The sequence below is a fragment of the Mesoplodon densirostris genome, chromosome 10 (assembly GCF_025265405.1).
Source record: "Mesoplodon densirostris isolate mMesDen1 chromosome 10, mMesDen1 primary haplotype, whole genome shotgun sequence".
In the NCBI taxonomy this organism is placed as follows: Eukaryota; Metazoa; Chordata; class Mammalia; order Artiodactyla; family Ziphiidae; genus Mesoplodon; species Mesoplodon densirostris.
In genome coordinates, this window is record NC_082670.1 from 17754227 (window position 1) to 17768557 (window position 14331).

Below are 14331 nucleotides of genomic sequence, written 5' to 3' on the forward strand. Positions count from 1 at the left end.
TTCCCCTGGTGATCTTGTGACAAATGCAGTCATTCAGCACATGAGGATTTATGATGGGCCACACTGGGCTGGGCCCTGGAGATACAATAGAAAATCTAGCATGTTCCCTGACCTTGGGGAGCGTACCTGGGGGTGGGGTACAGCAGCATAAACAAGCAATGAAAATACACTCTGCCACATCTCATAAGTGGACAGCAGAGGGGTGCCCAGCTCAGGCTGAAAGGCTTTGCAGGGAGAGAGATAACACAGGAGCTAAATCTTGAAGGATGATAAGAGAATTCACTAGGAAAAGAAGGGAGTCAAGGTCATTCCAGGCGGAAAAGCAGCATGTGCAATTGTAGGCAAGAAAAATGAGAGCAGGGCACGGTTAGAGTATAGCAAGTATTTCAGTAGAGCTGGCGCCTGAGGTGAGGGGAGCAGGAGAGGGGACACTGGGGACTCAGGAAGGAGGTCCGCCTTGGAGGGCATGCTGCGTGCTCTGATGATGACCTTCATAGAGTGCTCACCAGGTGCCAGGTACTCCTCTAGTGTATCTCATGTATCACCGCTTTTAATTCTCCCAATCACCCCAAGAAGTCAGTCCTTTTATTACCCATTGCTTAGAGAAGAGGAAATGGAAGCTCAGAGAAGTTAAGTAACTTGCTCAAGGTCATACAACTGGCAAGGCTACCAAGGAGTTGGGTTTTTTAGATAATTTCTTGACAGTCTGCATAACTGATAAAGTGCATGTCACTTGCTCATGTGGGAATTTATGTTGTTTGCTTAAATACTTAATGATTAACTATCACTTGGGCTTATCAATAAAGTAATCCAGTAATTGAAGTCTTCTGAGATGAGGAAGATTATACATGGAAATTTATACTTAATGATCAATTAGCTTGATTAATTTTGCTTTTCCCCTTTCCCTAACAATCCTTTGTGAGAGATAAATAGAAGAATCAGTGGACTTGAAAAATACAGAAACTTATAAGACACAGGATATACAAAAAGCCTTCAACTGGACCCTTTTTTTTTTTTTTTTTAGTAATTTCATTTCTAGGAATTTATACTAAGCAGATCATCAGGCATACTAAGTTATACATACAAGAAGTGTACCCCTGAGACTTGGGTACCATATCATCTTTCCAAACAATATTAAGGCTAGTATATCACCACCAGCTAGAGTTGGTGGGATGCTCAATTATTTTCCGAGTTCTAGTTTTCCTCTTGCAGCCCCTGGGGTTGTGGAGAATCCTTGGGCTTAAGCAGTTGAAGAATTGAGGGATGGTAGTTCCAAGGAGTTTTACTCTCTAGGCTTGCATGCATTTTATCATGGCCAGAGCCTCTGCTAATGACACCACGACCCTCTGGACCCACCTCAGCCACAGAAATGTAGAGAAGTCCCCAGGCAAGCCCACAGTCCCCCATTCACAGTTCTGCACCTCCAGGATGCCACCACCAGCTTGACGCCACCACAGCCTCCTGAGGAACCCACCCCTCATTCCGAATCTTGGAAGAGTCCACCTTCTGCTTCCGGTCTGGCTCTTTTCCCTCTTGACTCTAGACTTTCAAAGCCTCCAGCACTTTCCTATGTAGGACTCCCAGTTGACTCACCGCCCTGAACACACTTGAAAACACAAGGGCCTACTGACTTGCCCCTAGGGACCAAGGAAAGTACAGATAACCACGACTCAAAGGCCTACACGGGTCCTTGGGAAGAGGAGGGAAGAAAGACCTTGGCTGCTTCTGAATGTATTCTGCCACGTTAAACTTTTAATGTTTCCAATTACATCTATAATAGTAGAAATCTGGAAAAATTTAAATGTCCCACTAAAAGGATTGTATATTGGAATAATATACAGCAATTAAAGGGCTCTGTTCTTGATATACTCATTTTTTAAAAGCAGGTTACAAAGCAGGATATGCAATTTAAGTCCAATCTTTTTTTTCTTTCTTTTTTTTTTTTTTTTTTTTTTTTGCAGTACACAGGCCTCTCATCATTGTGGCCTCTCCCGTTGCAGAGCACAGGCTCCGGATGCACAGGCTCAGCGGCCATGGCTCACGGGCCCAGCCGCTCCGTGGCATGTGGGATCCTCCCGGACCGGGGCACAAACCCGTGTCCCCTGCATCGGCAGGCGGACTCCCAACCACTGCGCCACCAGGGAAGCCCTAAGTCCAATCTTTATAATTTATTTGCACACAAACAATTGTATCATACAGACAATCAATGCTTGTCTTAAGAATAGTGGGATTATTGTTGAGGTTTATTTTGCTTCTTACACTTCTGTGCATTTTCCCAATTCCTTTCATATATTTGCATTATTTTTGTAACGAGACTCACTGCACCGTACAATGATGGGATGTGTATGTGTGTGTGGCAACGGCCCTTTTTCTGGAGTACTTAATGCACTGGAGTGAGGTAGTAAGCTCTCTTGGTAGATTATGGGCTAGGAATAAGAGTTAACTTAAAAAGGGAATAACAATGTAAAAAACAACGCTTAAATACAGAAAGGGTAGGACAAAAACTTTAAAAATATATCAGAATAATGTACTACAGTATTTTTTTAAAGTTCCTTTTCCTTCTCCTTTAGACATCTAACAAGTGACACAAATAGATATTTTTATTTTGGCCAAAATCAGCTCTTTGGCAATGTGCCACTCTCAGAATCAGGCCTGATATTTGAATATCTGTGTTGGATGGTGGATCTTTTATTAATTCACTGTGTAATGGGGAACAAGTTAATAACTTCTCTTGACTTGAATTTCTTCATCTTCCATTTTTACTCTGTTATTTAACAAATGCTTCTATAGCATCTGTGTGCCAGCACTCTCCTAAGAGCTTTGTGAATATTAACTAAGTTAATCCTGGTTCCTACCTTCCAAGGAGGGCACTTTTTAAAATTTTTATTTATTTTTTTTATTTTTGGCTGCATTATGTCTTCGTTGCTGTGTGCGGGCTTTCTCTAGTTGTGGTCAGCAGGGGCTACTCTTTGTTGCGGCGTGCAGGCTTCTCACTGCGGTGGCTTCTCTTGTGGCAGAGCACAGGCTCTAGGCACGCGGGCTCAGTAGTTGAGCCACTCAGTGGCTCATGGGCTTAATTGCTCTGTGGCATGTGGGATCTTCCCGGACCAGGGCTCGAACCCGTGCCCCCTGCATTGGCAGGTGGATTCTTAACCACCACGCCACCAGGGAAGCCCAAGGAGGGCACTATTATCCCTACTTTACGTATGAGGAAACTGAAAACCAGAGGGGTTAAAAACTCAAACTTCACACAGATGGTAAAGCAACAAAATCAGGATTCAAATCCCAGCTGACAGGCTCCAGACTCGGCTACGTTAGCCCCTGTGTTTTATGCTGGACTAAATGACATTTAACACGTCTTATCATTTACTGTGTGTAAAACACCCACAGCCCTGGGCATAGTCCCTCTCCATGCTTCCCAAATCTCTTTTTGACCCCTGAATTTTCTTTTGGAAATCGAATTTTTTTAAAAAATCATATATACTCTAGGATTTATTTTATGAAACAGGGACTCTCCTACTGCCAGGTGTTAATTTTTTAACTTCTCTGTTTTCAACTCACCTCTTCAGTACTGAATATCGTAGTCAGTGCAGTGAAAGAGAGATCATGTCTTTAAGTAGCTCAATAAAATGGCGACTTTGGGTCCACAGCCTCTAATGTACCAATCCTGCCCAGCCCCCTATCTAATTCAGTTAGCTGCTGGCTTTCTGGCTAGGTCAAGTACAAAAAACCAGTTTACCTCTTTAATATGTCAGTAGAGAGATAGAATCATTTTCACATTTTTTTTTTTTACCCACAGAATGTTCTATACATAAATACAAAATGGAACTTTGATACTTTCTGAATTTACTAACTTTCAAAAACTTTGGGGATTAAAAACCTCAATTAGAGAATAAGCTTCCTAGATGTGAGTGAGCAAACAGCCTTTTTCCCTTTGTACTCACAGTAAAGACTGACTTGTCCACGAACACAATAACGGCCAACCAACCAGGTTTTGAGGGGACTGAGCCTCCAAAAGCGAGCTCAGCTTCAGGCTTGACCACCATGAGCAGGGTCTGGGCAAGAGTACAGACAGAGGCCTCCACACCATCTCTAAATACTTGAAAGGTACAAATAAAGCCAACATGTTGTTAAAGAAAATAAATTCTACTCTCTTACCTTGACAAATCCTCCTTCCCAAGGCCAGAACGGAACGTGGGGCTCTTCCCTGCTCCGGGTTTCCATGCCAGAAAGTGGCGGCGGTGCGGGCAGCAGCCTCCGGCCTGACCAGCGCCTCTGCTCACTCCCAGTGCTTTCTTGCGTTAGGAAAGGCGTCTCCCACATGTGTGGACACTCCAGCCCACCTTGGTACCCAACCAAACTTGGGTCCTCTCGCCCACGCGCAGTAAAGCCAAGTTACTGACACCCGGTTGTGGTGAAGGAACGTGCAGCGTTTACTGCAGGGCACCAAGCAAGCAGTCAGGACAGCTAGTGCTCAAAGCACTCAACTCCTCCTTGGGTTTCAGCAAAGTAGTTTTAAAGGCCAGGTGAGGGAGGGGCGTCCCAGGGTCCGTGATCAGCTCGTGCGCAATTCTCTGATTGGTTGATGGTGAGGTAACAGGTGTCACAGGGGTTAACGTGATCAATCCTTAAGTCCCGTAGGCGTGGGGGCTACGTGCTCATGGTCATCAAGCAGTTAATGTCTTCCATTTGGTGGGGGTTTTCTCATCTGTAAAACAATTCAGGAAACGTGCATCAGATACTGTTATCTGGGCACTTGAGAGGGGAGCTTCAGCAGAGGATATGGGGGAGGGGTCTCTCCCGGGAAGGCCCCACAGGGTCCTGCTCGGTTACAGCCTGGGGCTGCCCCCCAACAGCCTCCCCGGCCCACCTCTCAGGCCTAGGAGTACATACACTGGCAGCATCCTTCATCCTCAGCCCAGGATGTTTACACAGAGATGCCTGTGCAGGAATTCAGGATTCCAGGAAGCACGCTCTAGGAGCAGGGGACGTGCAGGCTCTGGATGGGCGAGTCCCCTGGACGCACTGCCTTTGCCCAGGGCATGGCAGCAGAGGGGTAGAGCAGGGCCCTCTGAAGTGCAGCTCTCAAAAGCATGGCGCCCAGGGCAGAGGCCCCTCTTGCTGAGCCTAAAGGCTGTGTTTCTCTGGTATGTCCTCAGTCATCTGCTATGTTTTGCAATGATGCGGTGGAAATTAATCTTCCACAATTCTACCTTTGACCCTCCTAGACGGAAAGACCCTGTGTCTCCCCGTTTTGTTAAAAGTAAATTAAACCTATGCTCGCACATATTCCACAATTTGACTTTGTAATGTAGAATTCTGAAAGCATGAGGGCAGTCTCATGGGGAACAGCTGAGGAAAACCCTCACCTGGAAGAGCTTGATCATTCAGTGAGTTCTATTGGTTGATTCTGCTCCACACCAAACTGAAAGCTGGGGGGAGGGGCCTTCTTAGACCTTAAAAAAAGGGGGAAATTTAATGTGAGGTCCATTAAAATAAGCAAATTTGGACATGGTAAGAGAGGGCAGTCTGCTAGGATCTATTAGAGCAGGGGTCCCCAACCCCCAGGCCACGGACCAGTACCAGTCTGTTGCCTGTTAGGAACCGGGCCGCACCTCAGGAGGTGAGGGGCGGGCAAGCGAGAAGCTTCATCTGTATTTACAGCCGCTTCCCATCACTGGCATTACTGCCTGAGCCCCGCCCCCGCCTCCTGTCAGATCAGAGGCGGCATTAGATTCTCATAGGAGCGCGAGCCCTACTGTGAACTGCGCATGGGAGGGATCTAGGTTGCGTGCTCCTCGTGAGAATCTGATGCCTGGTGATCTGAGGTGGAGCTGAGGCGGTGATGCCAGCCAGCGCTGGGGAACGGCTGCAAATACAGATTATCCTTAGCAAAGAGGTCTGACTGCACAGAGACCAAAATAAATCAATTGCTTTGTATAATTATTTTATTATATATTACAATGTAATAATAATAGAAATAAAGTGCACAATAAATGTTATGTGCTGGTCCTCCCTGGTGGCGCAAGTGGTTGAGAGTCCGCCTGCCGATGCAGGGGATACGGGTTCGTGCCCCGGTCTGGGAGGATCCCATATGCCGCGGAGCGGCTGGGCCCGTGAGCCATGGCCGCTGAGCCTGCGCGTCCGGAGCCTGCGCGCCCGGAGCCTGTGCTCCGCAACGGGGGAGGCCACAGCAGTAAGAGGCCCGCATACCGCAAAAAAAAAAAAAAAATGTTATGTGCTTGAATCATCCATAAACCATCCTCCCCCACCCCAGTCTGTGGAAAAACTGTCTTCCACGAAACCAGTCCCTGGTGCCAAAAAGGTTAGGGACCGCTGTATTAGAAAACCCAGATTGATGGAGGGCCAGTTGAGTTCTAGGAGGATGGCACCTTTGGTTGATATGATGATGATGGTGGTGATGGTGGTGATGATGATAAGGACATTAATATATACTGAGTACCAAGTGGGTGCCAAGCACTGTGCTAAATACAGTATATATACTTAATAAAATGTCATATAATTATATATTATATAATATATACATTTCATTTATATATAAATAATATATAATTATAATATAAATAAAAATTCATAAATATATAACTCAATTATAATTTATATTATTTATATATAGATAATATGTATATGTTATATAAATGTAATTTAATATTCACAGCAACCCTTTGAAGAAGTGAAGCTCAAAATGGTTGAGTAACTTGGCTTAGAGTAATGTTGCTAGTTAAGTAGCAATACAGATTACAATCCAGGTTTGTCTAATTACAAAACCTAAACTTTTAACTGATCTGTTATAACCAACTAGTACTTTATAAAAACAGGCGAATTGGTGGCAATCCAGCCAAAGACAGACCCAGCCACAACGATCTAATGATCTTTTTATCTAATATCTAATGAAAGCTTTAGGCATGCTGAACTGAATGAAGAAAGATGGCCCGAGGGAGAAGCCACCTAGAAAGTGCCATGGGTACATGGACCAAAGATTTGAGAATTTCCTCATCCTGGAGGATCAGGGCCAAGCATAATTTAAGAGGCAGGCCTTGTCCTGCTACTGATGGAAATGTTATGAACCAGAGCTGGTGACCAGAAGCTGAGTCTATGAAACTTAGCAGATTTGGGAAGCAGAGAGAATGTCCTTATTCTTAGGAACTACACCAGTACAGATTATAAAGAAGCTTGGTCTAGGGTTCAGTTAAGAGAGGATTGGATAAATCTCACCCACGAGACTGTTTTCAAGATATGGATTCATGAAGAGGCCTTGAGAGGGCAATCCTTAACTCATTTATGGTTTTATAACATAAATGACCAATCCCTTTAAGCGTTTTTGTGATTCTTTAACTCCCTACCTTTGCTTCCCATAATCATTTCCCTGAAATTGCATGCAGAAGAATGACTTGAAAAATGAAGAGATTTGGTTTTTTGTTCTGGGGAAAAAAATTAGGAGTCAGAAAGAAGTGGAAAAGGGAAAAACCAATTGGGAAAAGTAGGGGAGGAAAGGGAAGAGGCAGAGAAGAATCCAAGTAAAAGAACAGCTGGGGATTGTTCAAGAGGCAAAGGGGTTACTTTTCAAGGACCTGCAGATAAAAGAAGGGAAAGCTGGTCCAAGAATGGGGATAGACCTTGGGAATTAATTATGTATGCCCTGAAACCTCCTCCATCCCAATACTGATGCTGAGTTAGTGGTCCTTGGGCTCAGCGGATGAAGGCTCACCTGGGCAATGGGGATTGAGATTGGGAAGGGCTTCTTTCGCTCCACCATTAATGGGGGATTTGTACCTTTAAAACATCGGATCATAAGGGTTTGCAGGCAGTCACTCATCACGTTAAAGAAATAATTAATGCCACATAAGAAAAAACAGTACGTTGTTTTCAAAATTCTATCTTCATCATATATAAATTTTACTTAGGAAAGCACTATAAACAAATGTTGAATTCTAGTTAAACACTTCAGCAGGTATCTCCTTAGGGGTAAAGTATACTGATGCCTGCAACTTACTTTGAAATGCATCAAAACAATAAGATGGATTGATGGATAAACAGAAGGGTAGATAGTTGGATATACTTGTGATGAAGCCAGTACAGGAAAATGGTATTTACAGAGTCTAGAGGGTTGGTATCTGGGTGTTTACAACTTTTCAGCTTTTCTGTATGTTTGAAATTTTTCATAGTAAAATGTTGGAAAGATTCTCTTACTAGAGAGAAGAGGCTCTTTAAAAAGACAGTGCACAGACACAGTACACAGACAGGAGATTTTCAATCTTTTTGATCATGGTATTTTTTGGTAAAAAGCCTCACTGAATAATGTGAGTGCTTTTCTTTGATCTTCACCTGTTTCTTTTGTCTCACCTGCCTTTTTCTCTTTGGCAGCCTAGGATAGCACAAATATTGGTACTTGGTAAAAGCATGTCTCATTACTACACTCCTAAAACTTAGGGAAAACTATACCCTGCCATTGTCCTTGTAGTATATGTTAATTAGAGAAATCTCATATCAACTAGGAATATTCTATTTGACTATATGTGAAACGCATCTGTTCACCAAAGTATTTGTATTGCAGAAAAGTCTGCAATTATTAAGTGATAAAGTTTGCACATCCTATCTTAAAATACGAGGCGTTCTTGTGGACGCTATGAGCGTGGTTCTGGTATTTACATTTTAAATCACTCCTGCTAACTGTAGCTGATGCTCTGTGGTGATTGGGGGTTAGGAGTTTGGAGGGAGGGGATAACTTTTTACCTATCTTTCTCACGCTCATCAAAAAAAAAAAAAGGTACAAAGTAGTGTTAAGCCATGACAGTATCTGAGATTCACCCAAATTAATCCCTACTTTACAGCTGATTCTTTAATTTTTTCAAATTACTTGCAATTGTAAAGTTATCCTGGTAGTCTTTTTCAACTGTTATGCTTATCTAGAGCATTATAAGTAAGACATATCCATAGTGAAAAAAGTTGTCAACAATGGATTAGAAATTATCTAAAGGACTTATTTTATAATACCATGATCATTTACATTCAATGACTTAAATATAGCTTGAAAAGAAAATTTAATTTTAGAGAAATACTGGAGTTCAAGAATTTTAAGTTAGCAGCTCTAAATGTTGAACCTTTTCTTTTTTGTGGCAAAACAAGGCAATTTCAATATCATCAATATCTATCAAGCACTAACACATGATAGCACTAGTGGCACTTGCATCCTAACAAAATAAAACAAACCTCTCATTTTCCAAGAATATGAAGTACAAATACTTGAATCATCAAACTATCAGTTTCAAATTTGCTGTTTTATCAAGTGAATACAATTAGTTTCTCATTCCCAAAAAAGTAACAAAAAATCTGATTTCCAATTATTCTTAGAGAATTTTAGGATACCTGTTACTACTTAAATATCAGACTTGTAAACCAGTTTGCTCAATCAATGATTAATTACCCTGCTCCAATTTTGACTATTGGAGAGCTTTAAAATGCCAGGAATTTAAAACCTTGTGCAGAATATCAAGACTATGTTCCCCCTACACACACCGCCCCGCTACAAAAGAAAACACTTTGGCACCTAGGCAGTGTGGGTTTCTGAAAAGCCCTTTGTCCATAAGAGCCAAGCTTCTTCCTCAAAAGATAAGAATAATAGGTTCAGTATTAGAAATGTGAGCTATCTCACAAAACAATATGGTAACAGAATTGACCTCTAGTGAATTGCTGCTATTTTTAAACAAATTATTTACAATGTAAAACTGTTGCCCCCTTTCCTTTGGAAAGCCTTAAAACTTTGTATGTATTCAGACAAAGGGGGAAAAAAACTGTATTTAAATCACTTTTTAAAAATACCATGTTTCATTTGTATTTAGAAAAAACACAGGAAAAAAAAGTTGTTTATTATCCCAAGGTTAGTGAGAATAATAATAAGTGGAAAGAAAGTATAACATAAAAAACATATACCCACTGAAACGAGACAACAAGGAACATCATCGGCTATAGAAATGATCAGAAATACAACTTACCTCCTTCGGCCAAAGGTGTTTGCAGGGGTGCAGGAAGAGGTAAAGCTGGGATAATGGATGAAGAAATATACCAGCGCTCAGGGTCTTCAGCAAACAACTCGCAATATTAGACAGGTGTGTTTCAACCCCACCTTCCTCCGCAGGGATTGTCATTCCTCGAAACCCTACCTAGAGAGTCAAACTTAAATCACTTGACTAGCAGAAGCCCACATACTGTCTGCTACTGAGGGTGAAATTCCACAAGTGCCTGTGCCTATCAAATGATTACAGTCTGTTCTCCACGGAGGCTTGAAAAACCATGCCACTCTCTCAGGTGGCACAGTGACCCCTGAGACAAAACCTGCAGCACTTATTTGGGTGAGACTTCTACTTGGAGAGCGAGCAGACACAAACCAACCAAAGTCTAGGACCAAAGCTTCCTATACCCACTCAGGCACACATGCTCTCAATAAGAGCTGCACAGAGTTATTACTGGATGTCTCTTGAGCTTCTTCTCAATCTGAAACGTTTTTGTTTTTGTTTTAAACACATCACACCAGGATTATAATTCCCTGAAAGGCTCTCTAACCTGAAAGCAGAAAGGGGTTTCAAAAAAGAAACAAAGATGAACACTTCATCTTGGCTGCATTTTTAAACTCCTCCTAGAACAGAATCTTCCCTCCCTTCTGGTAAACACATGCTTGTGTACATTAAAATTAAAAGGGTGTATAAATTAAGAAGTCTGTGCTCTCCTGTATCCAAGAATCAACCCCAAATATACAACACGCTCACCAATTCCCCAAATGGACATTTGGGGTATAGGCAATGGAGACACATACACACACACACACACACAAATGCAAACCCAACGAAAGAGACGTTGTAACCTAGGAGAATGTTCTTTGCTTTGGGAGTTAAGGTATCACACACACTGCCTCACTTTTGTTTCGGTGCAAGAGAGATCCAGGGTGCCCGGCAGGGTGACACACAATGGGCGTTAAAAGCACACAGTCTTAGCAAATTAGGTAAATTAGAGATCATTTGACGGTATTCTACGGTTGCTATTGTAATCACAGTAATTTTCACTGGTAATGGTGCTTCGTGATGAAGTGCAGTTCTCACAGGATAATTGTGAAAGATACCGAAAGATTCAGGGATGCAGCATCTGGTTTTAAAAGCTCTTCAGATTCAAACTGGCATTTTACTTTATCTTGAAAATTTATTAGAGATTCAGATCATGCCGGTTTAAATGGAAAGGTGAAAGCAGGGTAATTTCAATCTATGAATTATTCAATCTCAGCCTGGCGAAATTGCCATCCAGGAACTGATGCTCTGACAGTCCTTCCACAGAGCCTCCATTACGCTTGTCATTTTTATTTCTTTATCTACGATCTCCTTCTCAGTTACCCAGCTTGTCTCTTAGGGCTCGGCTTCACAAACCAAAGTATTTCAAACTGGCAATAACCTAAATGTGCAGCCGTCTCAAATCGGTCTCCACAGGCTGCCTTTTTTTCCAAATCATTTTTTAAAAAGGCACACATCCATGATGATATCTGTTAGGCTCTCCGATTAGATGAATTAAAACACACACACAAACACACGCCACACACACACAGAGGAGGGCATCACTGCGAGGAAGAGCAGTTATGTTCCGCTAACATCACAAGAGAAGATGAAGTGATGCTTTCTGCTTCCTTCTTTGTTGTCAGTGTGACCCATCCTAGTTGAATAACATCACGCAGGAAGGAGCCAGCGCTAAACAGTCTTGCCTGGCACCCTGATTTCCAACCAGCGCAGACGAAGACTGTGTGGAAGGCAGACTAATCCAGGCAACTGTACACTTAGCGAGCACAATTATTTAGGAAAATAAGAAGAAGCCATCAGAGGACCGCAATTAAACTGTCAATCTCCCAGGCTCCACCTGCACCCAGACTGCAGTCGCAACGATTCTCCACTTGATGGCTGGCTGTGTCACTGCTAGTCGACAGCTGTCCCCGCATCCAGAGAGGACTGGGATGGATTTAGGTCAGTGAGTCTGGTTTCTCCTTTAAACTGTGTTCTAACTGAGAAGCGGGGATCTGCGCCAGCCCCCGTGACCAGCCCGAACTGGGAGCTGGGAGAGTCACACAGCATCAGTTCGGTGGAGTCTGCCTGCCCAGGCCCCAGCCAGGCAAGCGGCATCAGCATCTCCTTTGTCCTAGGGTTTATTCCTGCAGGTAGAGCGGCGCGGCGTGAGAAGCCCGCACACTATTCCCACACGTGCTGGGGACCCAGCCGCGCTCCACCAGGGGCAGTCTGGCCACCAGGCTCCAAGCAGTACCTGCTCTGCTGGAAATGCACGCTGCCAAGTGTGAAGCCATTGTGGGCATTCAGACTGCTTCTCTGCTCCTGGCTAAACAAAGGTAAATACTCCTCACGGAAGAAATGCTAGGTAGCAGCAGGAAAAGCACACTTTCAAACTGTCGCTTTTTGCCTAGTTGTATGCTTTGTGATGAGGAAACGGCAGGAACCAGGGCTGGGGCAGTGCGATGATGCAGAAAGCAGCAGCGATGACACAGCAGTCAGCTGACTTGCAGGGTGTGATCGTTCAATGTCCTCTACAGAGCCGGGCCAGTTTCTAAGGTGGCACCAGTCAGACGACCTTGACTGTGAAGCGGAGTTGCAGGAGGGCAGCCTTTCTCCGTCCACACCTGGCAGTGCTACCCCACACCTGGCAGGGACACCTCACCTTGCGTGTCTCTCAGGCAGAGTTTTTAACTCACAGCCTTCGGGACTTAACTATTTCTGTCCTGCTTGCTAAGAAGGCAGGTGATTCTTGGCGTGACCGTCCCAATGCAAAAAGAGGTGAAAACCTTCACAGTCCTTATTGCTTGGGTTAGTTTCGGCATCAAAAGAAGAATGGTGGGAGAGCTCTCGCCTGCATTTTTGGTTTTAAAAAAACACACTGCTTTTTTAGCAGGTAGAAATTGCCTTAAGCTACTTGTATGCTGTAATTAACTTGTAAATTGTACCTAACGGAATGGCAAGGGCAGTAGGAAAAATCTCGAAGATAAATGAGTCCAGCAGTAGCCTTAAATCATGGTCCGGCTGCTATAAAGCTGTGTGCAGGCTCTACTGCAAAAGGCAGGTCGTGCATCCCAATTAATCTGACAATGGAGCAACAGCCTTATATGGTATTACCCCAGTGATTTGAGGAATGCTAATAAGAAAGCATTCATTACCAGGCATTTGTTTAATGACTGTAATCATACAGAATTAATTTTTGTTGCAATGTTTAACAGAAAGTCAATTATAAATTTGTGCTAAAAGAATAACAATACTAGTATCCGCACGGCACCTTCCTCTGAGGCGACATCCCCTGAAGACGATCTCAAATCCCCGACATTTACAGAGCGCTCAGAATGTGCTAAGTGCTCTACGGAGCAACCCATGCCCAGCCTCTCTGAGGGGAGGTGCCTGTTGTTCTGAGCCAGAAGGACACATATATCGATATATCACGCAGGTAGCACCACCTTGACCAATGCCAGGTGTTTTGTAAGGATTCCGTGAGTTTTCTCCCCATTTGTGCCTTATGAATTTTATTTTTCTATTTGCTTCTTATTTGGTTCTCTTGACATGAATCCCACTTGAAAGAGGAAGTTTTTCCATAGCAAACAGAAAGGTCAAAACTGGATGGAAGGGGCTTCGCTGGTGGCGCAGTGGTTGAGAGTCCGCCTCCTGATGCAGGGGACACAGGTTCGTGCCCCGGTCTGGGAAGATCCCACATGCCGCAGAGCGGCTGAGCCCATGAACCATGGCCGCTGAGCCTGCGTGTCCGGAGTCTGTGCTCCGCAACGGGAGAGGCCACAACAGTGAGAGGCCCGCGTACCGCAAAAAAAACCTGGATGGAAGAGCATCCTCAGGTCATTAGGGAACTACTAAAAGTCGTAAGTGACATTTAGATAAAGCAGTGATTCTACTTGGAGGTGGTCCGTGGGTGCAGGCCCATGCGGAGGGATGCTACCTGGAGAGAACCAAACAGACGCCTTCTCTTCCTGTACCCTTTTTCAGTTCTCAGTCAAGAATCCAAATCTCATAAATTCACCTTGCTGCCTTCTTTCAAAACCTGCTCTCAGGAAATGAGCCCCCGGATGGTACAAATAACCAATAAGTTTTCGTGTAATTCCTCAGAGGCACTTATGTCTTTGAAGAACACAAGACTTCCAGAAAAGCCACGACTATCTAATGGGATTTCAAGCACCAACGCTCCAGGTGGGAAATCATTTCTGTGGGGCAAGGAGGCCTGCCAGGGAGTCTGCATCTCCATCATATGGCAGGTCTGTGCCTGTGGTGCCAGTGG

The 14331-nt window shown here is 43.8% G+C and overlaps 1 long non-coding RNA gene across 1 annotated transcript in view; it reads right to left on the minus strand.

The window, feature by feature from the left end:
- The window catches only part of LOC132496919 (uncharacterized), an 81731-nt gene extending 71554 nt beyond the window's left edge, over window positions 1–10177 (minus strand). The window contains exons 1-3 of the long non-coding RNA XR_009533547.1: window positions 10014–10177; window positions 5370–5456; window positions 4159–4708 (exon numbers count right to left, since the gene is read on the minus strand). This is a non-coding gene — a long non-coding RNA (uncharacterized LOC132496919). The remainder of the gene's footprint in view (window positions 1–4158; window positions 4709–5369; window positions 5457–10013) is intronic.
- Between the last annotated feature and the right edge of the window lie 4154 nt (window positions 10178–14331).